At 39.9% G+C, this 26,551-nt stretch overlaps 1 protein-coding gene across 1 annotated transcript in view; it reads right to left on the reverse strand.

Moving 5' to 3' along the window:
• The window catches only part of LOC119745161 (chondroitin sulfate proteoglycan 4-like), a 62,483-nt gene that overhangs the window by 13,306 nt on the left and 22,626 nt on the right, over nucleotides 1-26,551 (reverse strand). The gene's annotated exons all lie outside the window — the stretch shown is intronic.

A 26,551-nucleotide genomic window follows, 5' to 3' on the forward strand; every position in this document is an offset into this window, starting at 1 on the left:
AAAGGTTTTACATTGCTGTCAGCTTTGCTGACTTAACACTAAAAATTCTGACAAGGTTTTGCGCTTACGTGAACAAGTATTATGCATGACAATGCTGACAAAACCGAGCTCGCTGCTTGAACGCTGTCATGCAAATCAATATCCGTTATGATCTTAGACTGTCAGAGTAATATGCAAAACAGTGTGTGCATAACATGTCCAACAATTGCAAGCGAGGAATAATCACTGCAGTACACCCTACTTAATATTCAACAAGATATTTACAAACTGTAAAATTAAAGAGCCCTTTGACTGAAAGCACAAACATTTGATGCAATGTCTTTATTTGTACCTACTGGTTGATAAATAAAAAAGAGAGATGTGCCTGTTCACTGACAACCTATGTATACAGAGCTTACAAAGTTTGGGTTTTTCTGCAATTTTTTCAAACCCAAATCAATCAGTAAACTCAAAACTCTATGAACGTGTAAACACGTTCTTGCCAACATGTGAACATCACACTTGAAATCTGAGTGATACACAAATGTCTATTGCAGTTGTATCAAGTACACGTACAGCCAAAATGTCCTAAGGTGTATTAAGTTTGTGCATTTGACAGTTAAATTTCCGTGTTAGGCGTTTTTTTTTTTAATCCTTTCACAAACTTGTGTGATTACGTTTGTGTAGTAAACACTTTTGCTCACTTTATGAAAATCCATCCTTGTGAAATGCGAGATTAAATTTTCTCTACGCATGTCCAGGAACCCCTTACATTTCCCAGCGGGATGGTTACCCTAGGCCGGGCCTCTTCAATTAGGCAGCCGAGTGTGAAACTATCTACTCAGCGAGGGTCACGGTTACTTGAAGGGGAAAATTGTGCCCGTCCGAGCGCCGTGGATGAGCGTTCATAGAAACGCTTTGACGTTTATCATGGGTCTCTTGCAGTATACATCCGTGCTGAATTTTTTTTTTTATTCTCTGCTAGAACTGGACAGAGAGGAAGGAGAGATGAGATTTTCGCATCAATAGGGGAGAAGTGAACCTAGGGCCCCCGATGGAAATCAATACTGCTCGATGCAATAATAGCGCCAATGCGCTGGGATGAATGTTAAAGGTCACGAGGGAGAAATAGTGAATTAATGTTTGCACGTACATGCAGTACAGCGAAATTTGATTTCTCTCTCAGCACCAGTCAATGATATTGACTTGATTGTAAAAAAGAGAGAAACCAGAAAAGGGACAAAGTTTTGCATTTCATATCAGTTCATGTGCTGTCCACATGTACATTAATGAACGTGGTCTCGAAAATAGAGGGCTTTTTTTTTAATCAAACACTTGTGTACATTATATGTACATGAGGACCAATCGTGTACACAGTTAAGGAGATAAATGCTTTCCTTTATTGGTATCTATATCATTTGTCATTCGTGTACTCAATATCTAAAGACGGGTGCTTAAAACAACTAACCTGATGAAATTTTAGCTCAGTGAATGCTGTATATTCCGAGAAAACAATATAAATACAGGATCTCGATTTCAATTTAAAAGTTGCCGAGTCATGTTTTGAATTGCGCCCGAAATCAGCATCTCAGATGCCCAGATTATCTGGGACACGTTCTCATTCGGCCGATTGCAGGTACCGGTTCGCATTGAACTGACAACTTATAGCAACCACGCTCGCATGTGTGCATTTTGTCAACGCTTAATTGCTCACACCCATTCATGGCTTGGCTGAATTAAAAACGAACTACACACTGTACTACTAACAGAAATTAACCCTCAAAATAAGTACAATATTCCAACACTGTCCGTGGGTACATGTATGGCATACATGAGATTTGCATCTTGAATGACTCCACCTGTGAATTTTGCCCAGAACCACTTGATTCATGCTTCAAGGGAATGTACATGTACATCATTGGCTTTTGCTGTAATTTTCGGAAATGAACTATTCAAGGGGTTAGTATAATAGATCAAATATTGTTACACTGACATTTGTGAGGTTTTGTGTTTGAAAAGGTTGGAAAAACCAAGAAAAACAAAAATGTTCAAGTAGTCTGGTTCCCTGACTCCACAAAAGATAAAATGAATCAATTTATAGATGATGGAAAATTGTAGGCAAGGGAACCAGTCTGGCTGGCCTGCACCTGTTCATGAACATGTAACCAATAGCAAACAAAATTTGGACTGAAAAAATGGTAAATTTGGAGCAGAAGTTGAAAAATAGTTAGGTTTTGCCAATGCTGGTCGGCCGACCACCGTTGGAAATGTATACAAAAATACCATTTTCTCGAAAATGACTTCACACCAGGTGCCATAATTTTACAAGATGCTTGAGACTGTCATTTACCAACATCCTACAAGGCTACATGTAGTAAAGGTATTTCGTAAAAACTTGGTAGTTTTATTTTTCGATGTTTGCAAATGTTGTATATTCCCTTTAACATCCATGATAGCATGAACAACCTTGCAGTATGGTTTGATCATACTGAACCAATGTTTCTAAACATACATGTACTGTAGGCCCACTCCTACTCACATTCGGCACATACCAGTTAATGTACATGTATGTGTACAGTACACGCACCTGCCCACAGTGTGTTTTCACAATTGTGTCTCCTATGCTAGAAATTGTTTATAATAAATCAACTTGAATTGGACGCTTTATTTTTACTTTAGTCATCAGAAGTAAACACAGAAATCGTATTTTGGGGTACCACTCGGAAATTTGTAAAAGTGTAGACAGATTTACATGGAGCACATTCAACAAAACAAACAGTGCAGGCACGAAAATAAGAAGAGTGACACTATGCAATATACTGTGAAAGAAAAAAAAATGATTTTGTGTCAATCTCAATCCGTTATTCAGTTGTGGAAATTAAAGGGAATGTACATCATTGGCTTTTGCTGTAATTTTCAGAAATGAACTATTTGAGAGGTTAGTATAATAGATCAAATATTATTACACTGACATTTTTTAAGTTTTGTGTTCGAAAAGGTTGGAAAAACCCAGAAAAACAAAAATGTTCAAGTAGTCTGGTTCCCTGACTCCACAAAAGATAAAATGGATCAATTTATAGATGATGGAAAATTGTAAGGCAAGGGAACCAGTCTAGCTGGCCTGCACCCGTTCATGAACATACAACCGATAGCAAACAAAATTTGGACTGAAAAGATGGTAAATTTGGAGCAGTAGTTGAAAAATAGTTAGCTTTTCCAACGCTGGTCGGCCGACCACCGTTGGAAATGTTTACAAAAATACCATTTTCTTGAAAATGACTTCACACCAGGTGCCATAATTTTACAAGATGCTTGAGACTGTCATTTACCAACATCCTAGTAAGGTATTTCGTAAAAACTTGGTAGTTTTATTTTTCGATGTTTGCAAATGTTGTATATTCCCTTTAAATAATTGCCGAAGAATAGAACAAATATGACCACTGTTTTTCCTAAAGCAAATTGAACAAAACCGCTCTTTTTAAAAAGTGTAACCTCATGCAGGCTTTGACTGTGAGGAGAGACCTCATTTCCTTTTTTTCTTTCAGTCCGCTTGATTTGTTTATAACCAAAAAAAAGGGGGATGAATTAAAAAAAAAAAAAAAAAAATGGATGTCCATGGAGCAGTCAAAAAGATACATGCAATACCCCAAGGCGACTTCCTGGGACATGGCAATAACTCAAATTTGCAGACAATTAGGGAGTGGCTGTTGTACTTTCCTTCAAGAAGATATTCTAGACAAGATGTCTCAGCTGCCTGTTCCATCTTTGGTTGTCCTTGGCCTTGCATTAAGCGAGGAAAGACTGTACCTGGCCTTTCAGTCAGGCACGATAACAAATATCAGGAAGGGGAGATTTATCTCTTGAAGCCTGAATTGAAAAAGTTCAGGTCTTTTTTTAAACCGTCATTCTGCAAGTTTATTATTTTTTTTCCCCCAAGAGATTCTGCAACTACAGGGTTGAAACAATAACGAGAGTCTCCGGCGTTTCACAATTTATGTTTTGTTTTTATTATATTTTCACAAAAATCCACTTTATGTAGCTTTTTCTTGCAATCACTATTAAGTTGAGCCACAGAAATTTTTTAGAAAATTGAAAATTTTGGTTAGAAATTACATTGTCTTTTTTTTTAAATTTAACATTTCATCTTTCAAGTTTTGAATCTTCAGTATTTGATAGTCGAATGAATAATATTCACAAATTTAAATATTTGCCAGATCATTGATTACATGTAACTGGCTGTTTTGGCAGTTTATAACTCCCCTAACATCCATTAACTTCTTTTCAGGGCACTGAACTTCTTAAAACTCCACGACAGGTGTACCGGTATGTGTATGCAAGCATGCTGTTTGTGAATAACAACTCGGAGCACGTTCTATTGCAAAATTCATGCCTTTATGATGAGATTCTGAGCAATAATCCATGCGCATCAAAGAGGAATTATTTTGGGAAAAATCCACTGGATCACGAGCACAGATGAAATGACTCCCGACATGAATCTACCATGAGGGTCTGGAGGCATGAGGCTTGCCAGATTAATGGAGATCAAACTCAAACAAAAATCGCACGGTGTGTATAATGTCGCCTCACGGTGAATAATAGCACCGCACGACCCTCCGGGATGTGTATTTGATCGCGCTATTCCATCAGTGTCACGCATTGTTGCCAAAGTGTACATTGTACATGTCTCCGTGAAGCTTACGGGTAAAATGCCAGATGAATTGTCTCCTTGATTTCGGGAAGAGTATTGAATTTGACTTTGTAATAAAAATAAAAAAACCATGATGAATCACCAGTCCGTGAGGAGGTTTCTTTAAATTAAAAACTGTTTTTGCTTGTTGGCCGACTTGTTGATTTAAATTAACTTTTGCAAATTGATCGTTCTTTGTCAATTCAACCAAATGTCCCCAGGTAACCTTTTTCCGAATCAGGTTATTCAATGTCATTTTTGCCTCGGTGAAAATAGTGATTTGGGACCATTAGTTTTTAACAGTACAAACAGAAATTTGACAAATTGGCAACAATTTATCTTAAGTTATCCACTGAATTTTAACTCTTGAAAATTAAACATAAGAACAAATACATGGTAAAATGTTAATGATTTACCCTGAGACTTTTTATCATGTCCTTCCCACCCCCCCCCCAAAAAAAAACACTTGTGCTTCTTTTTTTTAGCACCGAATTACTTTGGTAAGTACTACTGCTAAAAGAACAAGCGAGTGTTATGTGATTGTACTTGTACATCATGATGTTCAATGGATCAACCAAGTTTTACCCCTGTCAAAGGTGTGACTGATTTCCATGGCGATGGGCTTCACGACTACTTTTAGGGGTGATCATTTTTGGAGGGAAGGGAAAAATCACCTGAAATTCATTGGTAAACAGAAAAGAAAGAGGGTAAGCTTTAATTTGATTTTTGTCCTGAACACCTGTGAGAGTTGTGATTAAAAAAAAAAATGTTGGTGCATGTCTGTGGGAATCTGTTTACCAGTCTGCACCCATACTCCACCATAGAAGCTTTGCTGTGGTGCTGCACAAAACACAGTCAGCAATTGCACACAAATTGTCTTTTTCTTAATACCCATGAAGAGGTTATTTGTGCGTGGTCGAAAGATCACAGAGTACACAATTGCAGGAAGTAGCCAGCCGAAAAACTGAGGTGAACCCCTAATCGTCCAGGGATAATTTTCTGTAGCATGCCCTGATCAATACAGAGGATCTACGTACAGCTTAACGTCGCATTGGAAGAACGTGACCCTCGCAAATGACAAAAGAGGGTCTTCCAGATCTATGCCCTTGGCTTAGGGAACATCAATCTCTGCAAGCTATGAATCCAGGATATTTATGCAAGTACTGCTGCCAATCAACGTTGCTTAACTTCAATAGGACACATGGTGCTTGCTTCTCCATTGATCCCAATGCATACTTGTGGGATAACCTCTGAAAAGAGTGTTTGTCAGATCATGGAGGAAGGAACACAAACTCAATGTAAATGTAGTGGGAGTAGTGTAAATTTTCTTCCAAAATTCCTGAAAAAGCCAGATTAAAGGGAAAATACAACATCTGCAAACATCAAAAAGTAAAACTACCAAATCATTTTGAAATACCTTGCTGGACTGTTAGTGAATGACAGTGTAAAGCATCCTGTAAAATCATGGCACCTGGTATACTGTCATTTTCAAGAAAAGTGGTATTTTTGTATCAATTTCCAACGTTGGTCGGCTGACCAGCGTTGGAAAAAACTGGCTTTTTTTTCAAAAACTGGCCCCAATTGACCATCGCTTTTGTTTGCAATCGATTACACACCTATGAACGGGTACAAGCCAGCTAGACTGGTTCCCTGACCTTACAATTCCCCAATGTATGTAAACTGCTCTGTTTCTTCTTGAGTCAGGGAACCAGACTACAGGAAAATGATTGTTTTCCTTGGTTTTTATAGCATTTTCGAACCCAAAACCTCAAAAAAGTCAGTGTAACTATATTTGCTATATATTTCCAACCCCCCAATTCCATCCGTTTCTGAAAATTACAGCAAAAGCAAATGATGTATATTCCCTTTAAGTAATAATTGTCCATTTGCATGTTGGATCATGAGGATTTGAAAACTAAAGAACTTCTGAATCATCTTCTGAATCATATTTCTCCCTAGAACTGAACATTGTGGCAATTTTGAAGGGCCTCCTTTTTGTGTACAAGAAAAGACTGATTAGAGCTCTGGAACTTATTTTTCCCTTTGTTTAAAAATTTGGGTTTGCCATCAGCCAAGTCTATCAGGGTCTAGTTGTTTTTTTAAAGTCACATTGACAAGTTTACTGATATCTCAACTCCTCAACAATTTCAGGACTTCAGCAAGGAGGCGCACACAATGTACACAAAGTCCAGTAGGCCTACATGTATGTGCTTGGAACGATGTACATGTATTTACTTTTTGACGGCGTACTGTTCGTACTGTACATGTAGCTAAAGAGCCTCAAGATGCGCAATCAATACCTTTTTCTGTGGATGACACTGTCCTAAGTACTTCTCTGAAACCTGATAGTGGCACGAGCTGTTTTTCTTACAGCAATTCTCCCACTCTTGTTTCCCATATCTCCCAAACCATCCACACATATCCCCAGTCTGATCCAAAGAGTGCGCGGCGTACATTAATACAACACTTCAATGAGGATGGACGACATCGTATACACACATTTCTGTTTTTCCAATCACTGGGTAAATCAGTTCGAGTCTCTCTGGAAATCAACATCGGCAGGCTCGGCACAAAAGCGAGGCATGCTGTTTGCGGATTGGGCCCTCGGGCAGGTATCTGGGGGCCTCTCTTTCAAAGCAATCAGGCCAGTTTTATCACCTTGATTGCTGTAAATTTGCCACTTTTTTTCCTGGCGGAACATTACCCTGGGAAAGACAGTGATACCCTTGCTGGTCACTATACATGTTTGGAAGAGTGTTTTGAAGCACAAATGCAGGAGGGGCAGTTAACACGTTTTAGGCCACTTCATCTCAGCAGAGGGATATCATATTTAGCGATTCAGATATTCTGCGATTTGTTCCATCAGTAATTCTGTTATATATCTGGAGAAAGGTTGTTTTTTTGTCCTTGAAGTCTACAGGGCCAACTGAGGGCCAGTTTAACATTTGTCACTTTGTGGCAGGAAATAAAATGTAATTCATAAGTGATAGCTACAGTGTGACCATCTGAAGGGCTCTATGGGCTCCGTGCACAAACAAGAGAGGGCGCTTTTTACCACTTTCAAGAGCCTAGTGGGCAGGACGCACTGTGTGCGCGTATTGGTTCGCGTAAGGCGTGAAGTACGCAGGACTTTTTTTATAATGTGCACAAAACCATAGCGTCTTTGCGTGAGCATCAGGCGTTGCATGTGGCAATGCGTTCGAATGTCACTCAAGTGGTCTCCCTGAACTCTCCCTTCCCTTCCTTTGAGGGGTGGGGGGGGGGGGGGAGGGAGAAGAACATGTGCATGGAGGCCATTTGTTTGGGGATACACTTGCATTTACCCATGCATGGACATTGTGTTTCCTTGCTCTGTGGTGACCTTTAAAAGGCTAAATCGTCAGTGTAACAGTGCAGATTTTGAAACAATTAGCCTATGTGAGGTATTACAAAAATATTATAGGATCTCGTTTTTCTGTGGTAGGATGGCTCTGTAGAGGTGCTAGTCACCTGTTCCATCTTGCCACTCACTGGCTTAATCCGTACGTATTCTGCATCTGGCATAAACTATTTTTTTAACAATTTATTGAAATTGTACATTCACTGTATTTTTTATCTGTGATTCTGTATATCTTGTAATAATTTTTTTAATTTTTTTTTTTATATCAGCCAGTGGAGAAGTGTAATAAAATTAATAAACTAAATAAAATAAACACAAAAGACTTAACCCAAATCAAACAGTACCCACCTATTGTCTCTGCCATACCTCAAACAGTCTTAATACTGGTAGATGCTAATTGTCCATTTGCTTATTATAATATTAATACCGGAGTCTTATAAAGCACACGTATCTACCAACAATTAGGTGTACTCAAGGCGCTGAAAATTATGTCTACCATATTAAAGACAGGTAAGTGAAGTTTGTGAGAAATATGAGACCCATTATGAAGCCCCTTTAAGGTTTACAAGGTGCTGCGGCACATATTGCAGCCACTGCCAGAAACATTGGGGCAAACCCCTTCTCTTAGCGACAAGTCAATATGTCAAATATGTCCATAAAAATATGTCAATTGACTGATCGTTTGGAAATCACCTATTTCTTGTTTTCTTCTAAAAGACAGCAAGCCCAACAGAATAATTTCACGGACTGTAACACTCCGTGAAACTAAACACTGTGTTTAGTACCAGTACGATCCTTAACCCTAAAAGGGCTGGGTTATTTTGACCATCTCTCAGCCGGATTCCGCCCCCCCCCCCCCCAAGATCTCGGCCATCGAGCTGAAAATTTTTGAAACTCGGTACATGCATAGAACAACTCATCATGAACATACCCAAGAAATTTCATGACTAAACGTCAAAGGGTTTTGGAATTATGGCTTATTAATTATTCATATGTACGAATGGTAATTCTGCTCTGTGTACACGACGTATATATGGGAAAATTCAGTTTTCAAGGGGCGTAGCGCCGGAAAATTTTTCGCTGCGCGGCAACCTGTGGTCTGATTTTTATGTTTTTGGTTTTTAACAGCTCGGGTCGCGACAATTTTTTTATTAAGGCTATCGTGAAAAAAGTTGAGGGCCCCCCCCCCCCCGGCCCTTTTAGGGTTAATCAAAGTAACTTAGTGTTTTTGGAATTCAATCAGTAGGTTACTTTGGGATAAATGCATATGATCCTTTATGCTTGAAAACTACAGAGAATGATTCAAGTCGAAATCTAGTATTTTGACAAACAATCCATCCGCAAGTCCAAGTTCAAAGTTGGGATACATTTTAATGTAAAGGAATGCTCTGATTTTTTTCCAAAGAAAGAAAAAACGCAATACAAGCCGCACTGAAATAGACATTTTCACATAAATTTGTCAATATACCCCGATAGGTACTTGTGAAAGATATGTGTAGTTTAACAGTCTTATATCTGGACTGTTTCTGTCTTCAACTTTTACGCTGTTTTGTTTCAATTTCGCTACATGTATGTCGTGCACGACTGGCCGGCACGTAGCAGATGGTTAAATACTACAGACATGCGAGTGCAAATAAAAGTAATTTGGGTTTGGCACCCTCAGGAACAAAAGTGACTTAAGAAAAACACATTTCGTGACCGAAGTTCATCCCCCTGCTACTTAGCCATCTGGGCAAATTGAAAAGCCTCAATTCCGGGGACGAATACTCTCGTTTGGCTGTAATCCCAACTGTACTTACATGTATGTTTGTAATGCGGAGTACCGGTTCAGACCAGTGTCTCAATTATACAGTGTTTACCAGTGCAGTGCCACTTTAATCGCTTAATGAAATTGAACATGTGAAAGCTGTGTCGGCAGCTGGTCCCTAATGCAATTGGGCACCAACCATTACTAACCGAGGCTTGCTGAACTGCTATCGCGGAGTTCACTGCGCTCCTACATGTAAGCACAGAATCGTGCTGAGCACAGAAAAGAAATTGCCTAGCAAGAACAGGTCGCCATATTGCTTGTGAATGATTCTCAACTGCAACTTGCTTAGAACATTGAGCCTCCTGCTGTTTGAACAGTCACAGACAGTCAAAAATTCCATCCGCTTTGAACACCTGCCATGCCTTAAACTTTAAAGGCTAGTCACAAACAGTCAGATCATATTTAAAACTGGCACTCTGACTAGTCAAATTCAGACAACGGACAAAAGCAGGCAGTTTTTCCAAGATGGAAGATGGATTCTTCCATTTTCTTGACTCTTTTGCTGATACTTTTGGATCCAAAGGAGCTGTCACTCTACCAGATACTACACTTGCATGTGTTGGAAACTAATACAAAGATGAAACACATGTAGCAAATGTATGAATGACGAGAAACTGGTATACATGTTTTGTGTATTTTCTTTACAATACCGGTACCTTATGTGCAGATTAGGCCAAAAAAAAAAGTCTCCGGTTTCTGGTATGGAGCTTGCCCAAAAAGTGGTGCGGCGACGCGGCTTTTTTTTTTTTAACCTTTTTTTTTTGCTTCAAATGTCGGCTGATGACTGCAAATGGTGCCTAACTAAACTTAGTGCAAATGTTATGGGAGACCAGAAAGGCCACATAAAGCTTATTCTCGATCATAACCCCATCTAAAAACACGTTAAAATTGTGCAGCAGCAGGATTCCAGTCAAACCAGTGAGTTTGGCGGTTTTGAGACATCATCTTTCATTAAAAAAAAAACTTTTTCATTTTGCCGACGCGCATGGCTACGGCGACGCGCGCACATACCAGAAACCGGAGACTTTTTTTTTGGCCTTAGGCCCTGGTTACAAATGTTCGCTGTCAATGTGTGTTCTACAATGCAGTCTTTGTGCATTCATGCATACATGTATACACTTTTCGTTCCCCAAACAACAAATTTACTTCAAAACCAAAAGCCAAAACTGAAATAAATGGACGCCATTGTGATGTAAATGTCATCTCAATCAATGGGAGAAATTTCACAGGCTCTTAACAAATGTAACAAGTGTGGGTGTGGGTGATTGTGTGACACACTACACACCAGCACACCGTGTTTTCAGCAGAGCAGTAGGCAGTTTTGCGGCCCTGACATTTACAAGTGTAAGCGCCGCTGCAAATTATTGATCTTTTATTTTATTTTTTAAATGCAGACGCTGTTACCAAACTTATCAAAAGAAAATATTGGATAAGAGACCATGTGTGGTACTACAAATAAATACAGTTTGTTTTACGCATTGTAGTCCAAACTCCTGAAGCACGTTACTTTGATGACTCTACAAAAAACAATTCCACAATGTGCATTAACTTGCAAGTTTTGTGCTTAGCCACTCCTTAAATGTGGCACCAGGTGTTGGACTGACTACCAGTCACAAACAATGGAAATTACATACAATTTTAGCTGGTAACCCCTTCAATTTTTTTTCAATTCAAAACACATTTATTTCCTCTTCATGACAGAAATGAAAAAGTACTGAACAAGTTATAAAGGCCACTCGAGGCGGCAAAACCTTGAAAGTATGGTATATCAGGCATGCCGTTACACAAAAACAGACAATTACAGAAACACAATTGTATACTTCCAAGCAGTAAACAAAGTTATGAAAAAAATAGTAAGGCCAAGTAAAAAAAAACATGTTTCTCGTCCGGGTTTTTGAAAAAAAGGAGGAAGCGGGGCTTTTTATTTTTTACTTGTTTCAAGATGGCCGTCATTTAAAAATTTCCTGCAACCGTTGGTGTTTCCACTATTCAAAGACACTTTTAAAATGAAAGATAAGTTGAACAAGAGAACTGAACATATTTACAGTGTTATTTAGACTTGTATTGGTCTACAATTTATTTTCCGATGAATTTGTGGACTTTTTCGGTGTTTTTTTACTGCATTTTTCAAAAATAAAAAATTATAAAAAAATCCAGGCGGCCTCCAAAAAGGAAGCGGGCGGGGACGAGAAACATGTTTTTTTTTTTCTTCGCCTAATAATAACCCCTTTGTTTCTGGGCAGCTTCATGATTTTGTTCCCGAAATTGGTTCATCCCAGGACAATCACTTGGTAGCCATTAAGACCGCGGCTAATTATACCAAGATGTGGTAACTGCATTACCATCGATTTAATTGACACACTTGACTTGCCGCAACCATGCTCCGGCGCCTTAGAATTTGCTTCCCATCCTAAACTTGACGATAATTGTATCGTAATCGAGAGAGCAGCTGTGAGTAAGCAGCAGCGCAGTGCCTGCCAACTGCAAACAATAGACTATAGACAGACACATGACTCATTAATAATTTACTGTCCAATATTAGTTGCCTTCATGGACTTGGGTTGTCTGTCTGTGCATTTTCTTCCTAACAATGACCCTTCTTTCATTTCAAACATGAATATTTGAGTTCTGGCCGCATTCATGACTCCAAGGCACCAGGCTTCGATTCAGGGGTCTCTCCTTTTGTTTGCACAGCGCGGTTACATGGCGCCAATATGTATTGAGCGGCCATCAACACAGTTATGGAGTCAGATAGATATCGATAAAAATCTACCCCACCAAAAAAAAAAAACACTTCTAGTAATTTATATAAAAACATGTGGGAAAAATTACGAAGCGCCGGGCAAGTCAAGTCTATCCCTTTGTGTGTAGTTTTGTTAAGTCAGACTGATATTCCGATACCCCTGCTCCACATTCATTCCATTAAAAGATAGCAAGACTCATCAAAAAGACCCAAAGGCAATTGAGGGTTTTTTCTCAGAGGATGCTCATTTGCTTATCACAGGAGTGGCTTTGTATTTCTCGGAGTGTGTGGCTGCTCGTGTCTACAACCTTAAAACTCATAGGCCAATTTTCTTAGAAGCAAAAATTGAAAAGATTTGGAAGGTCTATTTAACCTACATGTAAGGGTTTGCGTATACTGTACAATTCACAGCTCCATATTTAGCACACCTGTTACGTACACGTGCTACTGAAGGGATACGAATAGCGACTCTTTACAGATTTCTCTTTGACCATTAAGTTTACACAAAAATAGTTCAAGCAACTCTTTAAGGTCATTGCCCCCTTTCCCCTTGTCTGGTCTGGTGCGACTTGCAAATTGACCGGGAAAAAATATCAACAGCTATTAAAACAGCGATCATTTTTCCCTTCATCAAAAATTCTAGCGGCATTCAGCCCGACACAAAAGAATTCACTTGATACCAGACCAAGCGCATGGAGAATTGCAAATAGGTTTTTAATATTTGAACAGTTATGGTAATTTTCCCTCTGGTGGATCAAAACAAAATGTCTACGATAATCTAGACGAGCCATCTGCCGTCACTGGTGGGCTTTAGTGTAATCGACCAGCATCTAATTGATGCAGAGGGCACAAAGAAAAGTTGTCTCCGAGACATAACAAGAGCACTGCCCCCTGGGATGTCGAGGCATCAGGGTGCGGCGGGAGAAATTCTAGAAAGAGACACAGTAGTCACAAGTGGCTAGCGAGACCATATCTCATCCCGCGGCAAAATTGCTTTGCATTCTGGCAACGCGAGACTTCTGCTCGCCCGTCCATTGGAAGACGGAACTGCATCGGAGATCTTTTCTGGTGATTGTACACAAGCGAGACGCAACAATAACGTCGCTGAGACCTGGAGGGGGAACTCGTGATAACAATACGTTCAGCTTTCTCCGCGTGCTTGTCAGAGTGCGTTGAATCGGCAGGGGAAAAAAAGGGGGACGCTGCCACAAACCATGTCCGCTCACACTCAGTCAAGCTACATTTGGCAAGACAGATAATGTCACATAGTTTGGACATGATTTCTTTGAACACGCACTCTTTCAATCACATTAAAACTACAAAGTACAAGTGCAAGGCACCCTTCATTGAGAATCTCAATTTGAGATACCGCTACTGTACATGTATACAATGTACATGTATGTACACATGTATTCATGAAGCGTGGGCCTGCGGCATCAATTTCATCTTTGGAGCGAGGTTATTACAATACGTGTAGTTCAAGTCTCTTACATTGGTTTACGTTTATTTTTCAATTATTTCAAATAAATATAATCCTGCACATCGTGCACGCCATTATCAGAAATAGATCCATGTATTAATGATGAAGTTCATTAAACATCACTATTTTTATACTCAACGTACTCTAAATTTATTCTAATTTATGCTCTGAAATTGTCGGCATTTGTTACAACAAAATCCATCCATTACTTTGAATAATTGAAGATTTCTCCCAGCATACATCATGAAACTGAGAGCATAAATATCTAATTACTAGGCCAAACCCAGATGCACGTTCACGTGTATCCACATTATCACACACAAAAAACGACGCTTTTCAAAGGCGAGGCAGAATTGATCGCCCGGAAAAACTCCGAGTCTTCTCTTTTGATACAACAGGAAATTGGTCGTCGGCTGTTCAAATTGCTCTTTGTTGTGGGCGGTATTCATCAGCCAGATTCAGGGCCAAATACTGCCACAACCAACAAAGCTCCCAGCGTTTGATTCTATTACATGTATATGACAGCATTTGCGGTGTTCACTATTTTGAGACGTTTTGTTTTTGAACAAAAGTAGTCTCCAATATTGGTTTACTTTTTTGTGGGGTGGGGTGTAACATCCAAAATAAACTTCTAAACTTTTGTCCACAGTCCAGCACTGATTGTGGAGTTTTAAATGTACTGGTTTGAGTTTCTCTAAACTGGAATATTGGTACGACACAGACCACCGAAATACCATTTATTTTCGAGCATGAAAGTTTGTTTCTAATTATTTCATTTTAATTTTTCCGTATGATAATGAAGGACGTCTTAAGCACAATACTTTCGATGCCTAGTCCGGTCTGCGGGATAGCAGCTCAACAAATCATCAAACATATTTTGACCGATTTCAACTAAACTTTATCAAAAGATTCAGTAGCCCAGCCCCAACATATCACATGACCAAACTGGGGTCAAAGGTCATCAAGGGGTCACTGGGGTCAAAAACCTATGCTTAAATCAATACTTCTTCCAGAAATAACATGGCACAATCACGTGACTCATGCATTGACACGTATTCATTGGACCGCAGCTTGTCAGATCCGATCAATCTTGTTTTTTTTCCATGTTATGCTACCAAAATATGAATTTACCAAAAATGTAATCTGTGATCATCTGTGAAAAAACTACCGGTAAGTAACAACTGATGCTTTTTTGCTTCAACAAAATATTTTTTTAAAGTTTATATTACCGGTAAAATGCTAGTCTGAGTACCATCCGTTGTCCAACGGAGCCCTCCCCGTAACCAACGTCTGATATCTGAGCAAATTTTATTTGGCAAATTATATTCGCCCCTGCGTGCCAACCAATTGGAGTCGACTTTAGAAATTGTGACCTCATTTCGATCAGAAGTGTGAACTAAGCTGTAAATTGGTTAATTTGGCTGCCCTGTGTTGATAATACCGGGTACAACGACGGGTTATGGAAGACCCAATAAGAATGCGCCTACTGAATGTTCAGAATCTCGACGTCAAGAAGCAGTCTTGTTTTGCATAATTAATTACCGAATCTACTCGCATATCATAGACCCTTGCTGTGCAAGGGGATATTCCATAGACTAGTAAAATGCTTGAGGGAGAGTATTCTTTCAATCAAAAAATAATACTAAAAAATTACCAATGATGATTTTGAACTGGTCTGCAGCACAAGTCTCTCAATAATATCATTACTAGCCATGTAAACATTCGTAGAGCAAATTGTGCATTCATAATGGCCTAACCGTCCCCTGGGTCAATATTTGCCATCAATGTAATTGGAACAGCCACAATGTCGACGCCACCCTTGAGAACTTAAGTCATTACCAACAGGACATATTGGAGGGGGGGGAGGGGAAACAGCCCTTAACCTTGAGGGCAAATTAAGCCCTGCTGATGGGCTGTTGGGCTAATCAGTCAAGCCCCAGTAAACCTTTGCAGCTGTATGGGGGAGGAAGATTTCTCACTCCCTGAGCCAATCATGGGAAGGTTATGTTTGACAGGAAGGTGTCAGCATTCCAGGGTCCGCCAGTTTGCTCTCTTCTCACTATAAACGAACTTGATTAAAAATGGTCCACTGTTTTAATGCCGTTGTCCAGGGTATACATGTTGTTAAATGTATGGAACACCAATGTCTTTCTCCACTTAGTCATCATGTACTGTAATTCTCTCTTATGCTCCTCAATCTAAGAGTATGGGAAGTCTTAGCACAGCGGTACATAATACTTTCCTCGTCTTCTACCTATGTGACCCAGGTTCGAATCCTGTCCAGGCTTACAGGTTTCCATGCCTTGTCTTGGTAAAATTTCAGATTTATTCTCCCACAGCAATCACTGAACATTTCTTCATGTCATCTGCTTTCTTGGAGTTTCTTCAGGCTTAAGCTACCTCTGCTTTACACTTCCAGCTTAATTGTACGTAATTCTTTGGCCTTTGAATAAAAAACGAGGGGTTGCCAACAGGCGATATTCCTGCATTGTGTAACATTCAAGCTCGGTGAATAAACCTGAAGATGCATTTTTCAAATTGTACTCATCATCGTAATTGTCAAGGAGATTACAGACTAGGAGTTTTACCTGTAGATCATGGTTCTGAGTCATTAATTAGATACCATAGTTAATTGGCTCTGTCAAGGCCATTACACTTCCTTTCTGAAATTACTAAAATTGCCCCAATGCTTTACAACGAAATGAATACAGCCTTGCAACACTAGCTGTACATGTACATCCCTATAGTACATGTACGGTAAGTAGTACCGGTACATGTAAAATGTGCAAGCAATACATGCATGCCTCAAAGTAATGTATGAAAAAAAAATCCACGGGTACATTTTCAATTCTGTGTGTGTGGGTGGATGGACCTGCAATTGATTGATGTTTGACTGTATGCGTTGGAGGTGGTCGCCCTTCACAGCCAACACTACATCTGCTGCATGTCTGAGGCCTACAGACAGGTACACATATATGTACTTGTTTTGTTTACTGGATGTACTTGCTACGTACAGCAGATGTTTGCTGACTGTCCCCTTAAGTAGAATGCACTTTCGTGAGCACAATATCCTCCCAAGGCTGCCAACTTTGAGTAAGAGCTGCGAGTGAGAATCTGGCGATGGAGCTTAAACAGAATTAATGCGAGTGCGAAGCGCAAAGCCCTAACGGCATGGGGTTCGGGGCATGCTTAAGGGCCCTGGAAAATTTTGGATTCTGGACGCCCTGTGTTGCAATCGGAGACAATTTCTGACCATTCTCTAACCAAATTTTTGGTGTAAAAGATCCCCATTTAAACATCATTTTTGAGTTTGGAGTCAATTACCGGTATTAGTTTTTAATTTTTTTTAGCGTTAGAAATCACGTGTGGGTGTGAGAGTGTTAGAATAACCTATATTAATGCGTAAGTCTCACACCCAATGCGTGAGAGTTGGCAGGCCTGTCCTCCATTCTTCATTTACATGTAACATACCGGTATTGCTTGCAGAGTATGTGATGCACTACACGTGTATACACCTTGCGCATGGCTCTTAAAAGCTGCTTTAAACTGCTACATGTAGAGCACAAAACTTTTGAACCCAAGCTGATTTTTTTTTCTTTTTGCCTTCCAACTGTTAGGCAAGAAATTACATAGGAAAATATTCAATGTTTTTGCACAAACACTGCAATTCATGGTAAACAACCAGTCAGCTTTTGGTTTCAGAGGATAAACAAGTAAATGGAGGATTTTTTCCTAACAGACCAAAGAAAACTGCAAGACTGCACGTCGCATTGAAAGTTGGCCGACCAGCGTTGGAAAAACACTGGCTTTTTTTTTCAAACAGTGCAGCCCAATTTATCATATTTTTCTTTGCAATCAATTACACACCTGTGAATGGGTACAAGCCAGCTAGACTGATTCCCTGACCTTACAATTCCCCGACGTCTATAAATTGCTCCTTTTCATCTTAAGTGGCGTCAGGGAACCGGACTACTATAAGAACTTGATTGTTTTTCGTGGTTTTTCCAGCATCTACGAGCCCAAAACGTGAAACAAATCATTGTAACAATATTTGCTATAAAATACTAACCCCCCAAATCCATCCAGTTCTGAAAATTACAGCAAAGGCAAAATGACATATATTCCCTTTAATCCTACACTATATATGGAGGATGAAGTGCTTTGTGTACAAAGACACAAAGACTTTCCGATGTAGGATTTCCGATTTGCAAATTGAGATTTAAAGAGTCGGGCTCTAATCCCTCGCTAACTGACCAGGAATTAAGTAAATCCCTTAATCCAAGACAACAGCAATCTGGTAAGACTGGGAATTCGGTCTCCGAACAGTGACTCATCAATTTGCGTTCCCAAATGAAACCGTTCCGTTCTTCGCGAGGGTCGCTTGCCAAGTTTGATTAGGACCCTCACCGCCGAAAAAATACAAACGTGACAAGCCGCCGAAGAGAAAAAAAAGAGAAGAAAAAATGAGCACTTTGAGAAGTGCTGGCCTGGAAGCATTTCATTGAAGTTGACCGCACTGACGGTGACTCAGAAGTGAGACTCGTTTTCAATAAGAGCTTGCTGGAAACATGATCGAATATGGAGACTAATGTGGTTTAAACAAGCACTACACTGTGCGGATGTAAGACTGGTTAAAGGAAGGGGAAAAAAAACCACTGCCATCCACTGCATGAATAATTGCATACATCAACAACAAGTTTTTATCTGTCTTTATTGACTGTGGTATGTGTAATTGTACAAGCTTACAATGTTCAGTAGTTTTAAATTTGCAATGTGAGAACAAAAAGTTGGTGATGACCTGGGCCCAATAAGCCATTTGCGAGTTAAATTTGAATAAAATCTGGAACGCTGACTTAATCCAATGCTTTGCACATTTTAACTTTGCATTCTCCCGACCAAAGAGACTGTTACTACATCACGTGATTCGGGGCAAGCCTTATGGTAGCAACACCCAGCTCCGGCATGGTCTGGTGTCTTTGTGCCATTCTCACCCATTGTGAGCGATGTATTGATGCTGAGCGTCTCTTACGTAACTATGCAAGAGCTTGCCCCGAATCATGTGATTAGCAACAGTGTCTTTGGTCTGGAGAATTCAAAGTTAAAATGTGCCAAGCATTCTGAGCAAGTCAGTGTACCAGATGTTATTGAAATGTAAATCCCAAAGGGTATAGGTTACTCGCAAATTGGCTTATTTCTTGGCTCTGCTTACCGTTAGCGAAAAATCCCTGCTTACTATAGCAGAAAATTGTGTGCTTACAGTAAGCGTATTTCACAGGTTAGCCAGGAATTGTGGCTTCTGCGCATGCGTACATCCTGTAACTATGGATTCTGTGCTTACAGCAGAAGTTTTCTGCTTGTGCCGTTAGTGCAGGGCCCAATTTCATAGCGCTGCTTAACAGCCGACTTTGTGCTTACCGAGCCTCCATCTATTTCATAGGGACCATTAAGCAGTAAGCACAGCAAAGGCACGCTTAACCCCAGAAGAAAACTTTGCTTAAATCAGTGACGTAACAATAGAAATCTCCATGCGCGCGCAACCTTTAGCATGAAATAGTGCTTAAGCAGCAGCATGATTTTCTGCTATAGTAAGCACAACTTTTCTGCTTACTGTTAAGCAGTGCTATGAAATTGGGCCCAGATTGGTGATCATAAGCGCGGAATTCTGTGGTTAGCAGAGCCATGAAATTGGGGCCGGGTTCTCTGACCACAGATGTAGATAGTATACAGAATGAAATAGATCCCAGCACATGTAGTTGCTTGTTACATGTGCCCAGTACTTCTCCACAATGGAGCTGTAGTCAAGTCTAAGACAAATAAATCCCAAGTTAACTCACAACTGACAGTTCACAACAGTGAATGAACAATAACAAAGAAATGCCTTTGTCATGTTTCATTTGATTTTAAATAGCTCATGACTTTGCTCGGGACTGAATGACTTGTGATGAACTTTTGAGCAAGAATTGTACAGCCCTGCGAACTGTGTGCCAAGGGGTATTCAATTCAAATGCTTTCCAAATTGGTTCTGTGTTCAAAAAAAGTGTTACTTCACTTGTGTCAGGCAATATTTTGCAGAAATGTTAAAAACTGGATGATGGGTTGAACTTAAACTCCTTGCTACATACCGGTACATGTAAACATTTTTCAATTCTATATACTCTCAGAAAAAGTCTCTTTGGGCAAAAGAACTGGTGACTTTAGAGGATCATAAAAAACAGCCTGTCTGACAGGAAAATATCACCATAATGTGTTTTGCAACCAGTCCAAATAATCTTGCCACTGAGTGTGAGTTTATAAAGTTTTCTTTTTAATCATTTTCCATGTAAGTCTTTAGGTAAACACAATTAACCCCTACAGGGCCTTTACAAGAATCGCTAATTAAACAGTGTATAACATAGTGACCACATGTGTGTCAAAGTGTTGGCTGACGCAGTGCGTCATCGCTTCAGTTTGTGGGTCGGCTGGAGGCAAGGGTGTACCAGTGTGAATGCAAAACAGCCAACTCCTGTGTACATCAGCTGAAGGGCCTGCTGTTGTCATGGGACCAGCTCGGTACTGGGGGGCAAGAGGAGGGGCAGAGTTGGTGTTTCAGACCTGTCAAACGGGAATTGCGGAGTACAATGGCTGAAGAGGTCGCAAGCAATGGTGTGAGAACATCAGGAGTGGGACAATCGTGGATGTGTAAGACCGAAGTCCTGCAGGCAATCTAAATGCTAATTTGCTACATGTACACGTGTATGTAGTTGGCCACAGAAAACCAGAAGGTTCAAATACATCGACACCAGTTGAAGAATTGCTGTCCTTCTTCTCCCCCCCCAAAAAAAAAACCCCCAGGAACTCCCTAAATGCAACTCTCCCATCCCACCTCTAGGTCCACTATTGTCACTATAAAGGTTTGAATGCAACACCATCAGCCAACCCTTCCCAATTAACAAATGCAATACTAAATTACTATGTGATTAAATCTCAAACACTTAAGGCACGTTGAAGCTATTAGTGATCAATATTTCACACCAAGCTCACCAGGAAAAAAAACCCAGAGGACAAGTAATTCTTCAGATGGTTATCCGTAATAAATGTCATCAGCTGCAGTGCCAACAAAGGCACAGGTAATTGTAAGACTCGTTGATGGAATCCACTTTATTAACACTCATTGAATGTTTAACAATCCAGGGCTGTTAAAGAAGCAACATTTACAACTCAAAAAACAACATGTCCATTAAACAATTAGGGCCTACCATAACTGTACAGAACACTAGCCAGTTGGTCATTTGTAACAGGCTACAAAACAGGGATTTGATTTTGCATCCCATTTACGGTATCCCTCACTTTTTGAAATTATCTTCAGGTACTGAGCCCCTATACCCCAGCCCAACAAGAATGTATTAGCATTCTATGAATAAAATCTACAAAAATTTTGAAACGGCTCAGCTTTATTCATGGGCTTTCAATTCAATTCAGTTCAATTTAATCCAATTCAAGGATGGCTTATTAATTTGAAATCAACATTTCGCGGCATAACAACACATTTTAAATGGATAACCAATAAATTATAGTAATTCTTAGTGAACTGGAAAATGTTAAGACTTAAAAAAAGTGAATAAATGATAATTGTTGAAAACCACTGAATTGTAAAAATGGTGTACCATAAAAAGAGCGCGCTTCCATCAGATTAGATGCATTCTTAGATTAGAATACGTTCACTTGTAAATCCTTGGTTGCGTATGAACATCTTCTTTAAAGAAAAATATAATAAAGCCAAGATGTCTGCTGCGTGACAAGGGTCTATAGGGATGCACCTCACACATCCAGGTGATGATTTGAGGCCGATCAGGGCACGGTTTATTTTAGAAATCCCATGGGGAAGATCCGTAACAGCTTTCGGGTTTCCATTTCATGGGGTAGGCTGCGCCAAGCTTATGTGAAGCACTGCTGGGCGCGACAGGCCTGTTTGCCTTCATTATCGAGCCCGAGACAGAGTCCTCTGCCGTTAAATCACGTTTGGCGCTAGTGCTGGGGGCTTAGCTATAAACACTCTTGTGTGAATAAAGAGAAAAGTTCACATGCTTGTCTTAGGATTGTGTTCCAAGAAAGGTCACAGAGAATTTGTACCGTTGTTCTAGTTTAGTTTCCTTTTATTTTCTTGCTGGACATTGACTGAAAGTGCATTACAGCCACGAAAATGAGCAGAAATGTACTGAAATCACGTTCAGATTTCCTGACATTTAATACTTGTGTTAAGTAATTTGCTTACATTGCAAGGCAGCACATACTGGTAGCGGTACATGCAAGTATAAAATGGTTGACAACTCTATAAAAATTTGGTGCCAAAACTGCAGATTCTGTTAATCTTTTAGAGAATGAGGGCTAATGTTCTGTAATATTCAACAGAAGGAAAGGCAAGAGACTTTTTCCACTTGGATCAATGCTAATTCGTAGAAAAAAATCTCAGAATGTGTCTGACTTTAATCACTTGTTGACAAATTCTTTTTTTGCAGCAATGAGTCCAACAAATTGGAAATTTCTCCCAAACTAAAAACTTTTTGAAACAAACTTGCAAGTATACCTTTAGAGGAGGCCTATAACTGGAGGGTCTTATTGTCGGAAGGTTTTATTCCTTTGTGCCTTGAAAGTTGCAACATAATGAGTGCAAGTGGAACACACCTCTGCACCTTTTTTTCTTGTGTTTCACAAAAAAGATGGTTAAAAATTTTACGTTTTGAAGTTCTTTGCAACTTGAGGGATAATGCGGTAAATAGGCTATGTGTACGCTGTGATCACATTTTAGCTGTGTCCAGTTGCACGTTTGTTTGGTAAGGAAAGTGCACACATCTTAGAATAGCGCTTGAGACACACTGTGCAATCATATGATACACCCTCCAATACAGAATGATACCACACTGTTGTTGCCGAGATTTGACCAATCAGTATCAAGGTTGCTTGAAGATGTATGTATTTCCTCATTTATCCCAGACTGTTTTCCAGATACATAAACAGTTGGTTTTCCCACTGGATCATGGAATGTTCTTCTAATTCTGCTTCAAGATTTTCCCAAATCCAGCATCTTTGCGCCTCTCCACAAAATCTTGTGGCTTTCATCAGATTCTCCAGAAAGACAAGAGAATTCACCCCCCAAAGAGAGAAAACGGTGTTTTGGCGGCGTCAGGTCTGTCGTGACAAATTAAACTCTCCTGGCGAAAATCCTCTCTCGTATTTTTACACCCTCTTAAGCCTTGACACATTATCACCCAAATTCACTTAGAGAAACCCCCCACGGGAGCCAATATCTCCTATGTATTTTGCCATCCACGCAACAATAAATCAACAGGACATGATCTTTTCTTTCTTCCTTCCTTGTGCGGTACAGTTAATGCCATGTACGGTAACACTGTAAGCATGAGCAGAAAGTCAGAAATTGTTACAGGGTGTTTTTTTTTAAGAAGAGCGAGTGTTTTGGCAGAGCGGCAGAGCTAATTTGAAAGTGAAGCCTGACGCGCCCTGATTAGGCTGTCAGGCGCTTCCGTTGCAGGCAAAACGTGGGTGGCCTGTCAGATCTTGACGGCATTTCATCCCCCGACAAGCGCGGCGGGTGTGAAGTCCAACTCCTTCTGAAATGCAAGGAAGGGATATATTCATCTGATTTGAAATGGCTTCAGCTTTAAACTTTCCAATTCGTCTTTACCCCGATCTGAATTTAGTGTTTCATGTCGCCCGCAGAATGTCGCAGGCAGTAAACACTTGAAATCACACGAGTACATTCCCCCCGCTTGCCTCTTTTTTTTCCTCTTTCTTTTTTTGGAACTCCGTAAAAACATCTCTGCAGCCGCAACGACGGCATTTTATGTACGTGCACCTGCGGTACTCTGCGGAGTACGTGCACAAGTGGCACTGAATGACATTTCAAATGTCTTCTGAACATGCACTTGCTTTAATTTTTTAGCACACCGAGTTATCCTGCTCTGGTTCAACGGTGACCTGAATTTAAATGTAATGGACTGCTCCTTGTGGAGAGCGTTAAAAAAAAAATGGGGTTTTGGGGGGTGCTTTTTCAACATGGTTTTATATGCCAACATTTTGCTTCAAGATTAAAGATATACTGTCAGTGATTTTCAACAAGTTCAGACGATAACCTACAGTATGAGTAAAGCAAGAACATTTTTTGGTTCTATTTTTAGCATCTGCTTTGACGAAGATCCTGCTAGGATCAAAAGGTTAGGCCCTCCGACTTTTTGTCCAGCCTACCTTATAAAAACTCATCAATTGGGAGGATTCAAACAGAACTGTTTGTAAAGTAATTTGCCTAAAGTTTTTTGGAGGGGGGCAATGTTTCATTCAAAATGTATGTATTTCTGGAAAAACAGCTCAATTTAAAAAATATAATCCATTTTTTTGGGATGAAACTGACAGAATAGCATGGACAGTTACCCTTTACATACGATCCAATGCAACATGGATCTCACATAATGGAAAATGTTAAGAATAAACTCCCTATACGTTACACTGAACATTACTACATATACCGTATACAAAAATTTGCACAAAATTAAAGGCTGCATTAAAGGGAATATACAACATTTGCAAACATCAACAAATAAAACTACTAATTTTTTTATGAAAAACCTTACTAGGATGTTGGTTAATGACAGTCTAAAGCATCCTGTAAAATTATGGCACCTGGTGTGAAGTCATTTTCAAGAAAATGGTATTTTTGTATAAATTTCCAACGGTGGTCGGCCGACCACCGTTGGAAAAACCTAACTATTTTTAAACTACTGCTCCAAATTTACCATTTTTTTTCAGTCAAAATTTTGTTTGCTATTGGTTACATGTTCATGAACGGGTGCAGGCCAGCTAGACTGGTTCCCTTACCTTACAATTTTCCGGCATCTATAAATTGATCTATTTCATCTTTAGTGGAGTCTGGGAACCAGACTACTTGAACATTTTTGTTTTTCTTGGCTTTTCCAGCATTTCCGAACACAAAACTTGAACATGTCAGTGTAACAATATTTGATCTATTATACTAATCCCTCAAATAGTGCATTTTTGAAAAGTACAGCAAAAGCCAACGATGTACATTCCCTTTAAAGGATGGCACTAAAGGAAAATGAAATGTTATCATTTCAACAACTGGTGCAGTATCAATTTCCACTTCACGATTTCAAATAGGGGAGGGATACAGATACCCCCCCCCCCCCAACTGTATCCATGGTGCAGCCTCAGGTACCGATGCATGTACGGTGCATGTTTCCGTTTAACGACAAACTTCCGTAGCACACTACTCCAACCTCATCAGCTTAAAAGGATGCTGCTGTTTTCAGACAGTCGCACTAAACAGCCAAAAAACATTTTTCATTTAGTTTGAGAGCCTTCATTTCCTCAATGAGAAAAAAAAATCCATCTATTTGAGTGATCGCCAAACATACAATTTTTAATGTGAATGAAAATTGGGTAGTGCAGATGAACTCACTGTACAAAAATATACACTCCCAGTTAGGGGTACACCCAACCCAATAAATTCCCATAGACACCAGTGTTTAAATCCCCATACTTCAAAAATCTTTTAAAAATACTCAGAACTCTCACAGGTATTCAGGCTGCACAGAAAGAACAAATGATGATCAACATGTCGTCTTTCATTTTCTTTTCAATTTTTGGTGGGTTGACTAATGAATTTTTGAGAAATTCTCACCCAAAGGAGACGACCTCTAAAATGAGTTATGTTTCCCAAAGTGGAAAAACAGCCATCTTGAAAAAAAGATCCCTCCACAACATGGCTAAATAGCGCTACTTTCAGCCAAATTGCATCCAAGGCCAAGTTCGGGCAAGGACCATTAGTCGACTAGTGGTTGATTTGTGACGTGCCTTACGCTTGCGCACTAATAGCAAAGTGCAAACGTCTCTAGTCGAACGCTGGTCAAAATGTCATTGCAAAATGTCTGGATCCTGGCTCCCTGCTGTACGTTATGAACGCGCGCGGCTATGGTTACCAGCGAAGCAACCAACCCCAGTAGGTTGGTTCCAAATAGTCGACTAGCGTAGTTAACCATCGTCGACTAGACGGAGTTCGGGCAAGCGTTAGTCGACCAATGGTTAACTATAGTCCTTGCGCGAACTTGCCCCTGAATGCTCGGAATTGGAAGCCTTAAGTCTGGGCCAGAGGTGCATTGCCATATCTCTTCAATTTCCCAATACCATGGCTCTCAGAACTCTCTATACATGTGTGTGAGTGTGTAACATTTATATATTATTCATGAGCTCAGCGGAGGAATATTTGGCCTAGTATTTACTGGGTTGCACCCTCACGGGTGTGCATTTACGGATAGAAGTACAGGAACTGTGTACCCGATTGAAAAAAACAAACATGGGTACCAGTTCAAGAAACCCAGCCTCAAAAATACAAATTCGGAAGTTGCTGTTCAGATTGTTCATAAAGGTCCATACGATAATTCTACTGTAGACATCGGTGCTTCAAT

Source organism: Patiria miniata, unplaced genomic scaffold (genome assembly GCF_015706575.1).
Source record: "Patiria miniata isolate m_02_andy unplaced genomic scaffold, ASM1570657v1 HiC_scaffold_7, whole genome shotgun sequence".
NCBI classification, from domain to species: Eukaryota; Metazoa; Echinodermata; class Asteroidea; order Valvatida; family Asterinidae; genus Patiria; species Patiria miniata.